At 28.5% G+C, this 21,652-nt stretch overlaps 1 long non-coding RNA gene across 1 annotated transcript in view; it reads right to left on the bottom strand.

The window, feature by feature from the left end:
• LOC122514952 overlaps positions 1-21,652 on the bottom strand; it is a 58,100-nt gene that overhangs the window by 816 nt on the left and 35,632 nt on the right. The gene's annotated exons all lie outside the window — the stretch shown is intronic.

Genomic DNA, 21,652 nt, shown 5'->3' with positions numbered 1-21,652 from the left:
CGAAGCAATAAAAAAAAAATAAAAAAAAAAGAATAAGAAGAAGAGAGAAAAGGGAGTAAAAGAAAAATTGCGAATGCAACTTTTAGCGAATTTAATTTTTACGAATTTTTGTTCGAATTTCCGAATTTTAATATGTTTATTAATTAATTATGTTTATTAATTAATATGTTTATTAATTAATTTTAATATGTTTGTATTTTAATATGTGTATTATACATATAGTACAGTTCGAAATGAGAAGAAAAAAAATTATTTTAATAAAAAAAAGGAACGATTGTAGAAGATTTTCCCAATTAATCTTAACTTTGTAAATTTGATTATATTCAACGTATTACATTCCTACGTATTATTTGAATATTTTTTATTCTAACGAGAAGATACGCGAGTTTTATACCTTTTTAAGTATGATAACCAAGTGAGACTAGATTAAATGCAGTAATTAGGATTTCCTGGCGACGTTGAACGTGGTCAGTGACGCGTGTCGACCATCAATTAAACGAATACTTTACTGCTAACTTATCACTCAATCCTATAATATAAAAAAAAAAGTAAATATGTACAGGTATTATTAACACCTTTATTATATCACAAAAGTGTTCCTATCATTACTGCCAATTTAAAACTATTAATATTTTTATACAATATTTTTATACAATATTTTTTCAATTTATTATACACGAAAAAACATATTTTTGAAAATTATTTTCCATTAAATTAATATCAATTTGATCAGAAAAGTACTCTGGTTCATCTAAAATGTAAATAAATAATAATATAAATAATAATAATAATAATATATATAATAACAATTATAATATAATTTAATAGAAGATAGAATAATAATAATTTATATATAATAAGATGCAAATAAATGTTTATTAAGTATTACTTATTAAAATAATTATTGCATTTTTGTTTTTTTTTTCTATCTTATAACAATGAAAATACTTTTATGAGACACCAATTTTCTTATCATTTAAATAAATATATATTTCTCTAACGATAAAGTGTTATTTTGCAATCAAATTAATATCAATTGCAATGATTAATAATCATATTATTAAATATGTTTCTGTATATCGAAATTTGGAAAGTTTGCGTCATTAATAAACAATCAATTTATTTATTTAACGTGATAAATCCGTCAATACATGGATAGATAAAACGTAATTGATAAAAAAGATAAATTATAAAATTTAAAACTCACTTTTCAAAAATAAATTAGATTAAAATGAACAATAATCGCAATAATACTCCTATCATTACTGTCAATTTAAAACTATTATTATTTCATTGGGATACAATATTGTTCCAATTTATTATATACGAAAAAACATATTTTTGAAAATTATTTTCCATTAAATTAATATCAATTTGATCAGAAAAGTACTCTGGTTCATCTAAAATGTAAATAAATAATAATATAAATAATAATAATAATAATATATAAATAATAATTATAATATAATTTAATAGAAGATAGAATAATAATAATTTATAATAATATGCAAAAAATGTTTATAAGTATTATTTATAAAAATAATTATTGCATTTTTGTTTTTTTTATATCTTATAACAATGAAAATACTCTTATGAGACACTAATTTTCTTATCATTTAAATAAATTTATATTCTCTAACAATAAAGTGTATTTTGCAATCAAATTGATATCAATTGGAATGATTAATAATCATATTATTAAATATGTTTCTGATATCGGAATTTGGAAAGTTTGTGTCATTAATAAACAATCAATTTATTTATTTAACGTGATAATCCGTCAATACATGGATAGATAAAACGTAATTGATAAAAAGAAAAATTATAAAATTTAAATTCACTTTTCAAAAATAAATTAGATAAAAATGAGCAATAATCGCAATAACTATCCTATCATTAATGTCAATTTAAAACTATTAATATTTCATTGGGATACAATATGTTCCAATTTTATACACGAAAAACATATTTTGAAAATTATTTTCCATTAAATTATATCAAATTCGATCAGAAAAGTACTCTGGTTCATCTAAAATGTAAATAAATAATAATATAATAATAATAATAATATATAATAATAATTATAATATATTTAATAGAAGATAGAATAATAATAATTATATATAATAAGATGCAAATAAATGTTTATTAAGTATTATTATTAAAATAATTATTGCATTTTTGTTTTTTTTTCTATTCTTATAACAATGAAAATACTTTTGAGACACAAATTTTCTTATCATTTAATAAATTTATATTTCTCTAACGATAAAGTGTTATTTTGCAATCAATAATATCAATTGGAATGATTAATAATCATTATTAAATATGTTTCTGTATATCGGAATTTGGAAAGTTTGCGTCATTAATAAACAATCAATTATTATTTAACGTGATAAAACCGTCAATACATAGATAGATAAAACGTAATTGATAAAAAAGATAAATTATAAAACTTAAAACTCACTTTTCAGAAATAAATTAGATAAAAATGAACAATAATCGCAATAATACTCCTGCGAAACTCGTTGTACGTCCAATCAAATTTATCGATAAAAATTGATCATAAAAAAAGAAGAAGATTGAAGAAAGGATTTAATCAATGATTCAAAATATCAGCCAGATACTTTTGATCCACCTTGTGTGTGTGGGTGTGGGTGGGTGTCTGTGTATACGGAGTGTATATTTCTTTCTCTTCCTTTTCTTTTTTTTCTGTCTTTTTTTTTTCTTCTTTTCGTTGTTGTTGTTGGAGCTAAAAAGACGAGAAAAGAAACATATTTTCTTGTGAAAATTACTGGCCACGTTAATATCATGTTTCTCTAAAACCACGTACACCATGGTCCGTGGCATTATTCGTAAAAATATTTGTTGAACGTGCTTGCATCATATACGTAAGAGAGAAAAAGAAAGAAACAGAGAGAAAGAAACAGAAGAGAAGAGAGAGGAGAGAGAGAGGGAGAGAGGAGAGAGAGAGAAACAAAAAGGATTTAATTAAATTTTCTTCGCATTCCAGAACACAGAAAATGATGTTGTTATAACTACGACATTAAAGCCGTTATTATCTTCTCTCTCTCTCTCTCTCTCTCTCTCTCTTTCTCTTTCTCTTTCTATCTTTTTTTTGGTCTCTATTTAACAATGTTGAAATAATGAAATAAATAAATAATTAAATTAGTTATTTCCGATCTTCGTTCGTGTGTCAGTGTCAAGTCAAGTGGGTTCACGGACCATGTGATAAAAAATTCGGGGCCTGTGAAACTCCAATTGGACAAAAAATTAATTTGTTCAAACAAAGAAAAACAACTCTCATAAAATTATTGAGAAAGAAGAAAATTGTTTTTTCTTTTTCTTTTTTGTTTTTTTTTTTTTATTAATAGAAGAAAATAACAATGAATTATATCAGTGAAAATAATTAAAAATTATTTGCGATGCTGACGTGATTTAACGTTAATATAATAACAGGAGACGCGTTACAATGATAAACGTTAACATACGTAATTTTACGAGCATAACATAATTGTTAATAAACAATTAAAAAAATTGGGTAGAACCCTTTTTTACTAAATCAGTATTTTCCAACAAATTTTTTGCCCAGAAGATTTGAATATTCGTTCAAACGGAAAGCTGAAGTTTGCAATTTCTATATTATTATCATATCAAATTCAAAATTTCGTTAACATAACACTTTAATTAAATTTTCTTTTACAAAAAAAAATAGAAACTTAATTTTTCTCTAACCACCCAATCAAAAGAAAATATTTAATTGGGGCCTTGCGCGACCGTTAGCTCCGCCCACCGTTTAAATCCGCCACTGTCCGTCTCCCGAAAAAGAGAGGGTGGGGGGGAAATTGAAAATTGAATGGAACAACGTCATCGTTCGAATAAAGGGAAGAAAGATTCCTATTGGTCTTCTAAAGAACGGGCATATTTTCTCCGTTCTATTTATCGCCAATTCAATATTTTTTCCCAAACACTCGAGCTACGTCTCCCCTAACCTCCCTCCCCCTCCGCAGATTCCCCCGCTCCCTCCCTTCCCCCCGTTCATCGTTTCTCGATGCTAGAAAGCTTTTACCAATCGAATATAGGAAATTGTTATGGATATGACGATTTTTCTTTTATACGTCTATTTGTTATATCAACGATTCCAAGAACGAGACAGGCAGTAGCACTAACAATTTATCTTGCCAACTACTGAATAATAATAATAATAATAATAATAATAATAATAATAATAATATTAGATTGTTTGAGAAATAATTTAGTTCTTTTCAATGACAAATAAATAAGAATTTTGTTCCTATTTAATGCTAGAGTCTCTCTAGCTATTTAGTTTTTTGATTAATTTAGTTAGTTTAGTTAATTGTATTCAGTTAATAGTTTAATTTAATTAGTTTTAGTTTTTAATAATTTAGTTTTTGTTTATAATATGTTTTATTTAGTTAATAGTTTAATTTAGTTAGTTAGTTTTAGTTTTTAATAATTTAGTTTTTGTTTATAATATGTTTTATTTAGTTAATAGTTTAATTTAGTTAGTTAGTTTTAGTTTTTGTTTATAATATGTTTTATTTAGTTAATAGTTTAATTTAATTAGTTAGTTTTAGTTTTTAATAATTTAGTTTTTGTTCATAATATGTTTTATTTAGTTAGTAGTTTAATTTAGTTAGTTAGTTTTAGTTTTTAATAATTTAGTTTTTGTTTATAATATGTTTTATTTAGTTAATAGTTTAATTTAGTTAGTTAGTTTTTGTTTTTAATAATTCAGTTTTTGTTTATAATATGTTTCATTTAGTTAATAGTTTAATTTAGTTAGTTAGTTTTAGTTTTTAATAATTTAGTTTTTGTTTATAATATGTTTCATTTAGTTAATAGTTTAATTTAATTAGTTAGTTTTAGTTTTTAATAATTTAGTTTTTGTTTATAATGTTTTATTTAGTTAATAGTTTAATTTAATTAGTTAGTTTTAGTTTTTAATAATTTAGTTTTTGTTTATAGTATGTTTCATTTAGTTAATAGTTTAATTTAGTTAGTTAGTTTTAGTTTTAATAATTTAGTTTTTGTTTATAGTATGTTTCATTAGTTAATAGTTTAATTTAATTAGTTAGTTTTAGTTTTTAATAATTTAGTTTTGTTTATAATATGTTTTATTTAGTTAATAGTTTAATTTAGTTAGTTAGTTTTAGTTTTTAATAATTCAGTTTTTGTTTATAATGTTTTATTTAGTTAATAGTTTAATTAGTTAGTTAGTTTTAGTTTTTAATAATTTGTTTTTGTTTATAATATGTTTATTTAGTTAATAGTTTAATTTAGTTAGTTAGTTTTTGTTTTTAATAATTTAGTTTTTGTTTATAATATGTTATAAATAACTATAGTCATTAACGTTTTCTGTATCATGATTGTCTATTAATATTCGTATATTTTGTTGGTTCATTATTTTGTTTTTTTGTTTGTTTTTGACAAGTTCATTTGCATTCCAAACATTGTTTCTATCTCATTATCAAATAAATTAAATGAAACATTTGAAATAATGAAATAACAAATGTTTAAATATATTTTAATGATAAGACGATAATATAAATGAATAGAAAAAAAAATCTATACACAATGGAGAGAAAAAGAAAGAATATTATTATCCAATCTTTTTCTTCAATCTTTGAACTAAATCAAATTTATGGATCGGAAATTTTGTTGGCTGCTAAATCACATAATCTCTTCAGTGCAGGTCTCTTTGCGATATTACGATGAAGTTATATCACGTAAATTACTTTGAAATTGAATGATTATGATAGATTTCGTCGTACAAAGGTTAATCATATTTATTATATTATTATTATTATTATTAAATTGGATTGTAAATTCAATCATCAAATCGTATTCGCTGTCCTCTGTATATTTGAATAATCAGAGATTAGAAATATTATCGATCGTGAATTGATGATAGACGACTTTTCGATCTTCAAATTTATTAATTTTTAATTTATAAACAAATTTATTAAACAAATTAGGCACGAAAATTGAAAGCAATAAAATGAAATTAATCCGTTTCACACACATCCTTTCGTACATCGAATTATATTATAAACTGATGGCGAGTCACACTCGACATAGGAGACCAAAAAATGGTTAAACTACAGAAACCTGAAAATAAATGAACATAAATGATATTCAATAATATTAATTATATTTGTTAATATAATATTTGAAAATATAGAAAAATACCAATCGTGTAATAAAACGTTTAAATAATAGAAATATCATGCAACGGGTGTACATATTCATGTAATAGTGGTTTTACCGTATTTTATTTTCACGTAAATGTCTTTTAGTTTTAAGTTGGAATAGTTTGTTGACTCACAACTATGTTTATTCGTATAAAAATGTACATAGATATATGCAAGTTGCATGCGCAAGAACTCTACCTGTCTCTCCATCTTTTTCCATTATTTTTCTGGAATATAAACTACTACCGTTGGTGTTACCTACACACACACACACACACATATATGTGTATATATATATATATATATTATATATCTACCAAGTGGAAAAACTAGTTTCCCATGTTTGTCTTCATCATTCTTGATGGATCGACCTCGATCGTAACGAACGTCAAGTTCAATGAAATCGTTACTTTGAACGTCACAAAGAATGTCCTTTTTTATTACGTATCGTCCGTATATTATATTATAAACAATAAGAAAAGAATACATTAGGGTGAACGAAAAGTTTATGCGTCTCTTTGCTTTTTTTTTATTATTAATATTTAAATCACTCGCATATAAAATGATTTTATTAACTTCAAATAACAAAAATTGTACTATCTGAGACAATAGAATAAAACTCAAGAATATTTGGTTCACCCTAATATTTCTATACTCTCATATATTTTTTTTCTCTTCGTTAAATACAATATTAAATTTATTTCAAACTTTTAAATAACGAATAAATATAATAAAATAATAATACGTACCACGGTTAACCTCAAAAAACTGATAAATAATAATACATACCTCAATTAACCTCAAAAAAGACTTTTATTACTAATATTTATAAGAAATCAATGCTTTTGAAGATATACTTCCGAATATACGAATAAATATACGAATAACGAATAAATATAACAAAATAATAATACGTACCTCAGTTAACCTTAAAAAACTATCAAATAATAATACCTCATTTTCACTCAACATACCTCAATTAACCTCAATAAAAACTTTTATTATTAATATTTACAAATAATCAATGTTTTTGAAGATATACTTCCGAATATATGAATAAATATATGAATAACGAATAAATATAACAAAATAATAATACATACTTCAGTTAACCTCAAAAAACTATCAAATAATAATACCTCATTTACACTCAAAAATAATAATACCTCAATTAACCTCAAAAAAGACTTTTATTACTAATATTTACAAATAATCAATGTTTTTGAAGATATTTTTAAAAATATTCACAGTTTTTAATATCAATCATTACCGTATGTAATAATTAAATAACCTCAAAAAACACATACATCATTTTTATTTGTATCGATATAAAACACAAGTTGTGTGTGTAAAACACAAGAAAAATCAGAATATAGTTATCAGAGATATATCGACATACTTCATGCAGTTCATTTCAAATCACTTTGTTGACGCATCGTAAATATCGACGAACTTCATTCTGGTAATTTTTTGATCAAAAAAAATCATCGCACGCATCGTAAAAATTCACTGTAATCATTTTTTTTTCCCAAACGCGCCAAAAGAAGTATAACCTCAAAAATATATATTTATATATATAAACATACGTCTTATATGTCAGTATTCTGCTTTCACAAAGTCGTTGCGTGATGACATGAGTTATATTTACGTCATCGTTACTGCAATTGCTGGTGCATAGCAGCAGCAACAACAACAGCAGCAGCAGCAGCAGCAGCAGTAGCAACCGAAAAGAAAAGAAAAAAAAGAACTAGAGAAAAAGAGAAATACCAGTTCGACTAATACCAGGTTAAGACTTGGAAAGAAGTGTAGTATGAAGAGACGAATAAGAAGAAGAAGAAGAAGAAGAAGAAAAAAAAGAAAAACAAGTGGAGCGGCTTCCAATTATCGAGGATTGTAGGCGGAAGTAACACTGAAGGACTTGTTCGTGTCGTTGAAAAAAAATCATCCTTAGAAATAAGTCTCTTTTTCGTTTCTTTTCTCTCTCTTTCTCCCCCCCCTCTCTCTCCCCTCTCACTCTCTCTCTCTCTCTCTTTCTGTTTCTTTTTCTTTCCTCTTCCTTCGTTCTTTTCCAACTCCTTCTCTTTCTCTTTTTTTCTCTCTCCCCCTCTCCCCCTCACCCCTCACTGTACCACTATCTCTCGTTCGTTTTTACTAAGGTACCTGCACGGAATAATAATATGAGATAGATATACATATAGTAGACTAGTCTACGGTATCATTGTGTAACAAGCATAGCTGAGGAATAGACGATATCTTTTCTTCACGTAGAAAATCCGCATCAGCAATCTCGATCGTCGAGGAGTTTGGATTAGGACGAACTTCAGATGATGACGAGGACAATGAAGAAGAAGAGGAAGAAGAAGACGAGAAAACGGAATCGTTATTTCCTTCTAAATTTTTTTTCTCTCTCTTCAAAGACATGCAGTATTATTTCATAAAGGATGATGCAAAATTAAAGCTGATTTATTGTTTATTGAATTTTTTGATTTAATAAGATGATCAGTCGATGTTCACAAATGGATTAAAATCAGAAAGAAATACTTTTTAGGTTATGTCTTAGAAATTTGTTTTTTTCGATACTATTTATTTGTCTTTCGATATTTTTCATTGGATAGTGAAAAGAAAATGGCGGAACGTCGTTAAAAAATTTCAAAGATTTTTCTATTCTCCAAAACATTTTAGTCAAACGTGTATCTATATAAATACAGGATTATTCAAAAAGGATGATATAAAATTAAAGCTGATTTATTATTTATCGAACTTTTTGATTTAATAAGATGATCAGTCAATGTTCACAAGTAGATTAAAATCAAAAAGAAATACTTTTTAGGTTATGTCTTGGAAATTTTTATTTTTCGAAACTATTTATTTGTCTTTCGATATTTTTCATTGGATAGATAAAATAAAATGGCGGAACGTCATTAAAGAATTTCAAAGATTTTTCTATTCTCCAAAACATTTTAGTCAAACGTGTATGTATATAAATACAGGGTTATTCAAAAAGGATGATTCAAAATTAAAGCTGATTTATTATTTATCGAACTTTTTGATTTAATAAGATGATCAGTCGATGTTCACAAGTAGATTAAAATCAAAAAGAAATACTTTTTAGGTTATGTCTTGGAAATTTTGATTTTTCGAAACTATTTATTTGTCTTTCGATATTTTTCATTGGATAGAGAAAAGAAAATGGCGGAATGTCGTTAAAAAATTTCAAAGATTTTTCTATTTTTCTAAACATTTTAGTCAAACGTGTATGTATATAAATACAGGGTTATTCAAAAAGGATGATACAAAATTAAAGCTGATTTATTATTTATCTAACTGACGTACACAAACCACAATAATATACATTGATAGACAAGCTGCATAAGTTTGTTATTCATAAGTTACACGTCTGTTTGCGTAGATGAGTAGACAATAGTATATTTATTCCCTGACGCGTCCCAACATTTACTCAGTTATCTAATCCACGACACCAGATATGTGATTCTTCAAATCTTCCAAGTATTATGAAAATAAGCTAAACATAATCAACATCCTTAACGATTCTCTCAAAAATAAATCATTTGCATCTATTCGTCCCTCAAAAAATATTCAAATACCCTAACGCAGACAAACACGTAATTTACGTACTACAAACTCATGATTGCCGTTAATCATTGCATACTATTATTAATATACGTCAGTTTGCTAATGGATAAATCAGTTTTACTTGTGTATAACCCAGAATATATATATATAAAGGTTAATCAAAAATTCTATTCATACACATTACTATATTACCACACATTAAATACTACAAACAATTTTCAAAATAAACCAAGTCAAATGTTCGCTAACATACCAAAAAAAATACCATTATACAAATATACAAATTACAATTATGTTAAACAAAATAATTATACAAAAAAAACACTGAAGTAACCAATAACAGCGTATTTCAAACAAACAAAAGCTGCTAACAAAATCCAAACGATCACCACCTCTCTCTCCCTACGTTCCTACATATAGATACAGAAAAAATAATTTGAATAAAGAACAAAAAAATTAAAATCATTCAATACGAACGAGCAAGCAAGCAAGCAAGCAAGCAAGCAAGCGAGCGAGCAACCAACCAACCAAGGCATAAAATTACGTTACGCTAATGGAACTTTATTACCTATACCACGTCCATGACAAAATGCAATATCCATTGAAATTTCAACTCCAATTTAATAGGCATGCGCGTATAAGCCCCTTCCCCTCTACCGTTCCCCCATCCACCTGCCCCCATCCCCTTACTCTCCCTCTCCCCGAATCCTTTCTTTCACGCACATCTATCTTTCTCTGTCTATACCCTCTCCAATCGTCCCCACGAATATACCACCAAATATGTAAATGCATATATATATATGTGTGTGTATGTGTGTGTGTGTGAATGTAATCGGTCAAGCCAAGCTCTCTTATACTGCGACACTTGAACATGTGACGTTTTCATACACCGACTTTGCAATAAGTCCTGTCAGGAAGAGGAAACAAGAGAGACAGAGATGGAAGATGCACATGTTTGCTGGTTGGATGCATGCATGCATGCATGCATAGCATATAATTGCAACATAACCGGAGACACGTGTACGTAAAGCCTGCTTTCACCACCTCTTCTGGCCCTTTCTATGGATCCCTCTCTTTCTATTTCTCTTTCTCTCATTCACATATGATATATATATATATATGTCGATCGTTACACATTCACGAATGTCGAGTATTTCCAAGTTATTACACGCTTTTGACATCAAATACGTACTTGTATTAGGTGCTTTCGCGTGCTATTTCGATTCCAAGTTTCCTAATACCTTGCTTACTGTGTCCTCTCCCCCCTCCCCCTACCCTTCTCCCCATCAAACTTCTCTCTCTCTCCCTCTCTTTCTCTCTCTCACTCTTTGTGTATGATTATGTATATATATATTTATGATTTAGTACGATGTCGAGCTTTAAACCATACACGCGTGTATGCACGCGCGCATAATACACGTGTATTGGTAAATGTATGTCATTACTTACCGAGGGGATGGAGTTTACACGGGAAAAACTGTTTTACCTAGGGATTTTGGTCCTACTATAACTCCACCACCACCACCACCATTCCTGACTTTTTGTTCCGTCAATATTGACACTTGTTTTTAAATTCCTATTCTTTTTATATTTTTTTCATAACTGTCCGCTTATGTTGTTTGTTTTTTTTCTTCTTTTTTTTTTTTTTCTTTTCTCTTCTCTTCTCTTCTCTTCTCTTCTCTTCTCTTTTTTTGTTTTTTTCCAAACCACGAATATGAATCCGTCTTTTTCGTCTACTTCGCGGGATTTTTTGTCATTTCGTTTCTTTTTTTTTTTTTTACTTATTCTTTTCTCATCGCACGGGGAAATAATTTTTATCGTTAAATATAGAAAGAGAAAAGAGAGAGAGAGAGAGAGAGAGAGATCAAAAAGTTCGGAAGAAAAAAATAATATTGATATTTAAAATTATTTCGAATTTTTGTACCACCCTATATATATATATTGTGCTCATACTATGTTTGGAACATCGAATTAAACGTCTGAAAGTCTCCGACAGGTTGTTTCACGGTCTATCCTTTCTTGCATTGTCGTGTATTTATGTAAACAGCTTGCATGTTACCAAAAACATCTCTCTCTCTCTCTCTTTCTCTCTGTTGCATTTGTATTTATCTGAAAATAAATCGTCTAAACGTGTTAAAAATATTAATAACAACATATTTGAGCGTTACTTGTTAATTTCTTGTCTTAAAACAACGAATGAGACTCCGTGGTAAGAAATTTCGGCCCAAAATCAATAATCACGAGCCTTACTCGTGGTAAAAAATTTTAACCCAAAATCAACAAGCACGAGCCTGACTCGTGGTAAGAAATTTCGGCCCAAAATCAACAAGCACGAGTATTACTCGTGATAAGAAATTTGGGCCCAAAATCAACAAGCACGAGCCTGACTCGTGGTAAGAAATTTCGGCCCAAAATCAATAAGCACGAACCTGACTCGTGGTAAAAAATTTCAACCCAAAATCAATAATCACGAGCCTGACTCGTGGTAAGAAATTTGGGCCCAAAATCAATAATCACGAGCCTGACTCGTGGTAAGAAATTTCAACCCAAAATCAATAAGCACGAGCCTGACTCGTGGTAAAAAATTTGGGCCCAAAATCAATAATCACGAGCCTTACTCGTGGTAAGAAATTTCAGCCCAAAATCAATAATCACGAGCTTGACTCGTGGTAAGAAATTTGGGCCCAAAATCAATAATCACGAGCCTGACTCGTGGTAAAAAATTTCAACCCAAAATCAACAAGCACGAGTCTGACTCGTGATTCAGTTGTTCTGGATATTTTCTTTGTTTAATTGCGTGTATTTCTTCGTTACGTTCACACATTTAGGTTAGAATTCCTTAAAAGAATTAAACAACCCTTATACACTTATTATATCAGTAAAAAGAAATGTAATATTGATAATATTAGTTTCTTATTTATTATACAGTGAAAAATTGGAAATTAGTGGGCAGAACAGAAGGTTCATTTGTGTCTCTTTCTTTCTTTCGTGTGTAAACAAATAAAAATTGAAATAATTTAATTATCTGAATTAGTGGGCAGAAAAGAAGGTTAATTTTCGTCTCTTTCTTTCTTTCGTATGTAAACAAATAAAAATTGAAATAATTTAATTATCTGTCTCTTATAATTCGTTTAACATAAGGGAAGTTACTTTTTGAATTCTATAATATATTCTCATTTATTCGGAAAACAATATATATTTACTTGTTCAATCAGATCAGATCAACTTTACTAGGTATGCAGTAAAGTAGTTCCCTTTGGAGTACCACAACAGAACATTGCACTTAATATATCAAGTTTAATTCAGATTAGCCATCGAAAAGCTCTTACTTATGTGTATATGTGTGTATGTGTGTGTGTATATGCATAGCTATATATTTATACTTGAAAGTCAATAAAAGAGATTAACATGGCCGAAAGGAAAATGAAAATACTCGGCAATTCGTTAATAACTTACGATTATAACATAACCTAATAAACGGTCGAAGTAATTAGCTATGGAATAACATTCACTCGGTCGGTTATATCGCATCACATCCTCCCTAATTAATAATCCCACAAAGATGGGACAAACTATTGATGAAAGCCAGGGGAAACGTGAACGTTAAACATAACTACTAGTTTGTCGTTAGAGTATTATATAATGAACGGGAAAACGATTTGTCTGACGTTCTCTAATTAATGTGTTACCTACTGTGAAAACATATGCTTATTATACGTCTCCATTTGCTTAAGAGAGAAAAGCTCCCATTGTTAATTATAAATCAAATAAATATTATACAATTTAGGGTTAGGTTGATCTCATATTATATAAGAAAATAAGGATATAAAACGTGTGATTTTATATATCCATGGTTAATTATAAATCAAATAAATATTATACGAATAGAAAATAATACAATTTAGGGTTATGTATCCATGGTTAATTATAAATAAAATAAATATTATACGAATAGAAAATAATACAATTTAGGGTTATATATCCATGGTTAATTATAAATAAAATAAATATTATACGAATAGAAAATAATACAATTTAGGGTTAGGTTGATCTCATATTGTATTATATAAGAAAATAAGGATATAAAACGTGTGATTTTATATCCATGGTTAATTATAAATCAAATAAATATTATACGAATAGAAAATAATATAATTTAGGGTTAGGTTGATCATATTTTATTATATAAGAAAATAAGGATATAAAACGTGTGATTTTATATATCCATGGTTAATTATATATAAAATAAATATTATACGAATAGAAAATAATACAATTTAGGGTTATATATCCATGGTTAATTATAAATAAAATAAATATTATACGAATAGAAAATAATACAATTTAGGGTTATATATCCATGGTTAATTATAAATAAAATAAATATTATACGAATAGAAAATAATACAATTTAGGGTTAGGTTGATCATATTTTATTATATAAGACAAAAAATGATATAAAACGAGTGATTTTATATATGAACTAGAAATATTTATATTACTCATAAATTCTTTTAACATTGATACTACGAATAAAACTTGCACTACCCCAATAGCTTTAACTTATTCTGATTTATCGATATATTTCAAAATAACCTAAAAATATAAATTAATCATATAACAATAAACAAGAAATATTGGATTCCTTAAATCGGATCTGTACGTTTTAAGAATCGGCACGTTTTTTATTATAAATAAACACATAGTATAACAATAAATAGAACTATTTGTTTATTTAATCGTTATTTAATCAACCAAACAAACACGCAAAATGATAAGACAACAATCATAACCTTACTTGTTAAGACGTTATACTAGCATACGGTCGGTAACAAACACTGTTTGCGTGAACCAATATCGTTGACGTTTCTGAACAATTAACTGCAACTGGGTACACTGTTGACACGATATTCAATTAAAAACTTCGAAGGTAGTGATTTTAGCTAGTGATACGACTTCAGTATTCTTTCCCTAGTAACTTCAATTGTAATAATAATAAATATATAATATGTACCATAAAACAATGATTCAAGTATAGTTATAAACAAATAGTACATATATGTGTTTGCGTGTGTGCGTGTTTGTGTTTGTGTTTGTGTGTCGACCGGGTGAGGGAGGATAAGTAGGAGTATAGAATCATATCGTTAGTATACCTTATCGAAGATGCAACACATCAAGACTATTGTGATCCTTGCATAAACGTCGATGCCTACGACCCAATTACCGCAGTTACCTGCCGTTAATTCAGCCAAACTATAAGCCCTAGGAGGAAATGGATGATTCGACTTCCGTGCTCGATCGAATCGTTCTACGTTCCAATTAAATTCCCCCCATACCAAGGACTCCCTTACCTCCGACCCCCCACCCCCACCCCTCTCCTCGCAAACCGTCACCAACCTCCAACATCCAACCTTCGCTCAAATGTATCCACTGATTGACGAAACGTACAAGCGAGAAAATAATTAATTGCCTGACGTTCCCAAATAAACATTACCGTGTTGCTTTATTCATTCTACTTGGTGTTATGTCAATGTGAACAAAAATAGAAATAAATTCGATTCGTTTATACGACTTCACCGATAAATCCAAAATAAAATCGAAGAAAAGTAATTTTTAACGACGCGCAGTCATCCTAAATCACGAAAACGTTGCACGAATATGAAAATGTAGTTTAATTTTGTTTTTTTAATTAAATTCGTGGAGGTTTCTGAGATCGCAGATTACTAATCTGACATTTTCTTTTTCGAAAAATAAAATGGCGGACTAAAGATGGCGGACGTTTATATCTAAAAAATGATTCAATTTTTTTTTTAATTTGTATTTAATGATTTTTGAGAGATTGCTATATTGATTATAATTTCTTATATTATTTTATCGGCGAAACAAAATGGCGGACCGAAAATGGTAGACCGAAAATGCCAACTATGAAAATAATTTTAAATCGATCGTTGGGTAAAAGTGAAAATGCGATAAAAAGAAATTTAAAGAGTATTATATAAATAATACAAAAAAAAAAAACCAGGTAAATCCCGAACGGATTATATTTCTACTCTTTTTGGGGGAGTGTAAAAGATTGAGGAGAAGCTAAGAAGACTTTTCTTTCGTAAAAATGGCGCTGACTTTCTAGAGAGACGTGTACTTTATCGAGGGAAAAAAAAAAAACGGGGGGTGGAATTTTGCCAAGGCCGATATGCCACTAGCAGCCGCTACCAACACCACCACCACCACTACCACTACCCACCACCACCAACACCATCGGCCACCCTCATAGTCGTCTATTTTATTCTTTAGTCAATGACACTTGGTGCTGAACACACAGCTGGAACCTCTACTACGTGTTTTCTCATTTTTTTAAACCCCCCCCTCCCCGCCCCTCGGATCGTATCGCATTAAACCTGTTCAATGTTTCTTGAGAAAGAGAGAAAGAGAGAGAGAGAAAAAAGATTAATACAAAATAATCTCGATAAATCAATGGGATGTACACTTGAAACCAAAAAAAGCAAAAAAAAACAACTAAACACCATTTATGTACGAAATTTGAACGTATAAGAGTGGTACTCACGTAAAACCATTGCAAATCAGATTTTTGATAACAAATATATACTAGGGTGATCCTTATATGGTGGTCTGTAACAAAATTTCACGTTCAAATCACTTAAATCTGTTCCAAATAGCAAAAAAAAAACTACCCTCATTTATTTAGATTTTGATTTAATTCCCTTCGTCTCCCTGTTTTTATTTAAAATAAACACTTCAACGATATAACTGATCCTATCGTATGAGGTATCCAAAAATAAAAGTTAAACTATATTCAACGCTGGTACACACAGGATTGTCGGATGGATGCCGGATATATCCGGCGTTAGTACACACAGATCATCGGATGGATGCCGAATATATCCGGCAGTGGTACACACAAGTAATCAGATAGGTGCCGAATATATCCGGCACTGGTACACACGAGTAATCAGATAGATGCCGGATATATCCGGCACTGATACAGAAACAGTTAAAAATACAGGATAAATATTTGACATATTAATAGGTAATAATAATATAGATAGAGAGATATTTTCGTAGAATGCCATATGTCGCGATTATCCAATTCGCCGGCTTAATCGTCAATTGCGCGTGACGCAGTAGAACCGCGTAATAGACGCAGAAGATAGAAGAAGACACGTAGGAGTCAATTTGAGTCAATCTAATCCCCTAGCGTTAATAAACGCGTATCAAATCAACGCTGAAGGGAAAAGAAAAAAAAAAAGAAAAATGAAATCGAGAAATAGAAAGTACGATTAGATTTTCGTGATATCATTTGAATCAATTTACGATACAACTTAGGAACACAAAGGGAAAGCCCCAATCAATTAACAAGGTGCATCGGATGGATACACGAGAACAATATTAATCTTCCCTTAACCGATCACCCATGTAACTACCTTCTGATTATGATCGACGAGAGACACCGTTCCTACATACCAATAATATCTGATGATACATCCAATATTACATAAACAGAGAGAAATAAATAATAATATCGATTAAATGTTTGATCGATTGTTCAAAAACAACTTTCCGAGCATGTTAAGTCGACTAATCCTATGTCGAGTATGACTCGACATCACACGTCATACCAATTGTAATGTCGAGTATTACTCGACATCAGATGTTTTATACCAACTGTATGTCGAGTATGACTCGACATCGCATGTCATACCAAATATAATGTCGAGTATGACTTGACATCATATATCTTATACCAAATGTAATGGCGAGTATGGCTCGACATCACACGTTTCATACCAATTGTAATGTCGAGTATGACTCGACATCAAATGTTTTATACCAAATGCGATGTCGAGTATGACTCGACATCATATGTTTTATACTAACTGTAATGTCGAGCTATACTCGACATAATATTTGTTACACATTTACACTTACAATATAACATTTTATTTAGACACTTATTTTTTAATTTATTTTGTAAATTAATTAAAGAGTGTTAAAGATTAAACATACAACGAAGAAACAAAAGTATTCGAGTATTCGTTTCTACTGTAAATTTGTAATAATTGATATTTGCTTGTAATGTAAACTATTCAAACTCTTGTACACACAGAAATTTATTTTAAGATTATTAAATAATTTTTAAATTAACATGAATTTTATAGCAAAAGAATATTTCATTGTTAGAGAAATATAATTTTACTTAAATGATACGAAAATAAGTCTAACAAGAGTATTTGCATCTACTTAATAAATGATAAAAATACGATTATTATTTTTGTAAGTAGTACTTGGCCCTCATTTGTGTCTTATAATGCTTTTCAGACGATTGACCATATTTTATTCATTGTCAATTATGTACAATTTTACAATGAAATCCTCTTTAGAAATAAAATGGATTTTAATGTACTAGTATGAAAAATCTCAAACACGTTTCTGTGTATTTTAATACAATTTAATATATACATTTTAATATAATTTGGGAATATTATATCAAAAGAAAATATTGATTGTTTTCAATTGTCAGTAACGGTATGAATACTCCAGTTAAGTACAACATTACTCCATTATAAGTACAATAGCTCGCGAAAGTGTTCGGTATTAAAACTTTAAAGAATAGAAATATGCATGTCAGAGAATTAAATTCTAAAATTAATGTTACAATTACTATAATACACAATTATCGAGATACATAATATCGATTATATAAATATTCGTTGTAAAGATGTACTGAAACAGCGCCACAAAAGTGTTCGGACACCTAAAAATCAATCAGTTAAGGAATCTTTATATAGCAAAATTGCAAACGTTGTTAATTCAGTTGATGAAGAAACATCGTGTAAGAAGTTTTGTGCTTCGCTGTGAATAATATTTGTTTATACAGCAGCAATGAATTTCGAAAAATCAGAAACGCAGATATGCGATAAAGAATTGACGTTAAAGTGACATAAAGATTGAAAATCGTATTGACAGATGTGTATCTATAATACATTATATTATTAAACAATCAAAAATCGAAGAAACAATTATGAAGAAACATCGTATAAATCCGTCGAAAAACTAACTAGTAGAGAAGAGAACATTATTATAAGCGAAATTCAACAAAAATTCCTAACATTTCGTACAAATGGTTACTGACGATTTTAAAAATGACGTTCATCCTGAATTATGTCAAAGGATTTTACGCAGTTATGATTTTAATGGTAGAATTCCAAGGAAGAAATTATTCATTAATAAGACGAATTAAAGTTAAACGTTGAAAATTTATTTAAAAAATATATAAATAAAGATAATTCTTTTTGGGATAAAGTTATATTTTCTGACGAAAGCAAATTTAATAGTCATGAATCGAATGAACGTCGTATTGTTCGAAGAGAACCCAATTCAGAAACAAATGTGAAAAATTTACGTTCTACTGTAAAATACAGTGGTGATCCCGGGAGGTTATGGGGGTGTATGGCTGAACGCGGCATTGAAAATCTCGTCCTTATAAATTGCATCTTATAGAACGGTATAAATAATTAAATATTTTCAAAAACAATTTGAAGACAATTCCTACAAAATTGTTGGTTATTGGAAAATGTTTATTTCCAACAAGACAATGAATCAAAGCATACGGTCAAATATGTAAAAGACTGGCTATTATATAATACACCGCGTGTATCGCATACACCCCCATGCAGTCCGGTCATAACTTCCTTTGAATATTTGCGAGTGAAAATCGTCAAAAAAGATTAAAAAATTATGAAATAACTTCAAAAAAATGTATTAAAGCGAAGACTTATAGAAATATGGAATTTTATCCCACGTACAATAAACGAGAAGCTTATACACGGCATGCAACATCGTTTCAAAGCCATAATTGAAGTCAAGAGGGGTTAAAATAAATATTAATATAAAAAATGGTGTATTTTATTAATGTCATCCGAATATGTTTTAGTAAATCTATTACAACGAATGTTTGAAAACTTCTACAAATATTATCCGATTCACTTCAATTTTTGTATAGATATAAGATTTCAATATTTGTATTTTATATAGTAATTGCAACATTACTTTCAAAACATAAGTCTAACATAGATATTTTTCTTTTTTAAAATTTTAATACCCAGCATTCGAAGACTTTCGTGAACCATTGTATAATATTTGATATATTCCTTCCTCTCATATAAATCCAAATCTTTCCAAACGCTTACAAAATCTGACAATTGTTAGACGTCCTGTTCGCGTAAGCTCAAACCGCCTATGCATTATACTACCCAACGTTTACAAAGCAATATATTACGCATCAAGTAAAACATTCTGAATAAACGGAAACGATGTGTAGCTTCTCTTTGTTGCATAACGAATAATGAATTTCTGTATTCCCGGTAAACAAAATGATTTAATCATTACACGATTGCATGATTTTCAACAATTTTCTCATTCCACTTAACAATAACTGTTATTAATATTCCCTAAAATAAATAAAACAACATAATAATAAAAGCAAAGTTACTTAAATGAAACAACAACAGAAAAAGCAAAAAAAAAAAAAAGAAAAACAATTTGAATAAATATAATTATAATCAGTTTGATAATATAAAAATTGAGAGCAAAAGGTATTATGAAAGAAATATATATATATATAACATATAAGTATCAAAATAAATATGGGAAGCACTCTATCAACGTTTCGAATAATTTTGACAGCTTGGATAGAAGGTTATTGGGAGTCAAAAGCATATACACCTCTACCCATACATTCACAGGGGGAATAAAAGAGAGAGAAAGCGTACGAGAGAGAGAGAGAGAGAGAGAGTCACATATACCAATACATTCTCTTTTCAATGGGAAATGACATTAATCATCCAGCATCCGAGCGATTCAATTCGAATAATTCGCGCGACTCACTCGAGCATCCCCCTAGGAACTTGGATAGCTTCGCAGAGAACGTATGGCTCGCCCTATACACACATACATAAATACATATACATATACACACACACACATATATATATATATATATAATATGTAGGTTCCTTTTAAGGAACTCGCTATCGATCGTACTGAATTCCAGAACGATACCCACCCACATGTCATATATTGAAGAGACACATTGCAAAACCTTTTTAGAAACGTTCTTAGAATTGTTACGAATAAGACATCACATTTTATCCCTTTTGAATATATTATAACGATACGGGTATTTGATCTATCATCGATATTTCGACTAGTCAATTTTCCGGATCAAATTTTCTTTCAAATTTTCTGCCCCGTCTCTTTGTCTCATCGAACATTTTTTATCATAATTTTAGAAAATTTTGATAATGGGCAAATTTGTATAGGAATGTATTTATAGGTTAGGATGATTTAATTTTGATATTGATCAATTTTTGTTCATATGTTCCACTTTGTTACGTATATATATATAAAACATATTATATTTATATAATTAATTATTAATTGATTAATAATTTTTTATTTAAATAATTATTTATTAATAGATTTGTACAATTAAATTATTATATAATACATATAATAATATATAATAATTATACACGTATATATATATATTAAATATTGATAAAATTGGAATATAAATCTATTCCAATTATCCTCTTACATTTTCAACTTTATTTTAACTTAATAAACTTTTATCTCTTGGGATTGAGTATCCTATGACTTTATTATCGACGATCGGTAAATAGGATTCCTTTTTTATCGACGTTATTACGAAATGCATTGAAACTGATATAATTGCAATATAAATTAACGAATATATAATATTTATTTATATAATTGTTTACGTTTGTTTCCTTAATTATTTAATGATATTGTTGATAATAATTACT

Source organism: Polistes fuscatus, unplaced genomic scaffold, assembly GCF_010416935.1.
Source record: "Polistes fuscatus isolate 324 unplaced genomic scaffold, CU_Pfus_HIC Scaffold16, whole genome shotgun sequence".
In the NCBI taxonomy this organism is placed as follows: Eukaryota; Metazoa; Arthropoda; class Insecta; order Hymenoptera; family Vespidae; genus Polistes; species Polistes fuscatus.
This window is presented reverse-complemented; position numbering and strand designations above follow the sequence as displayed.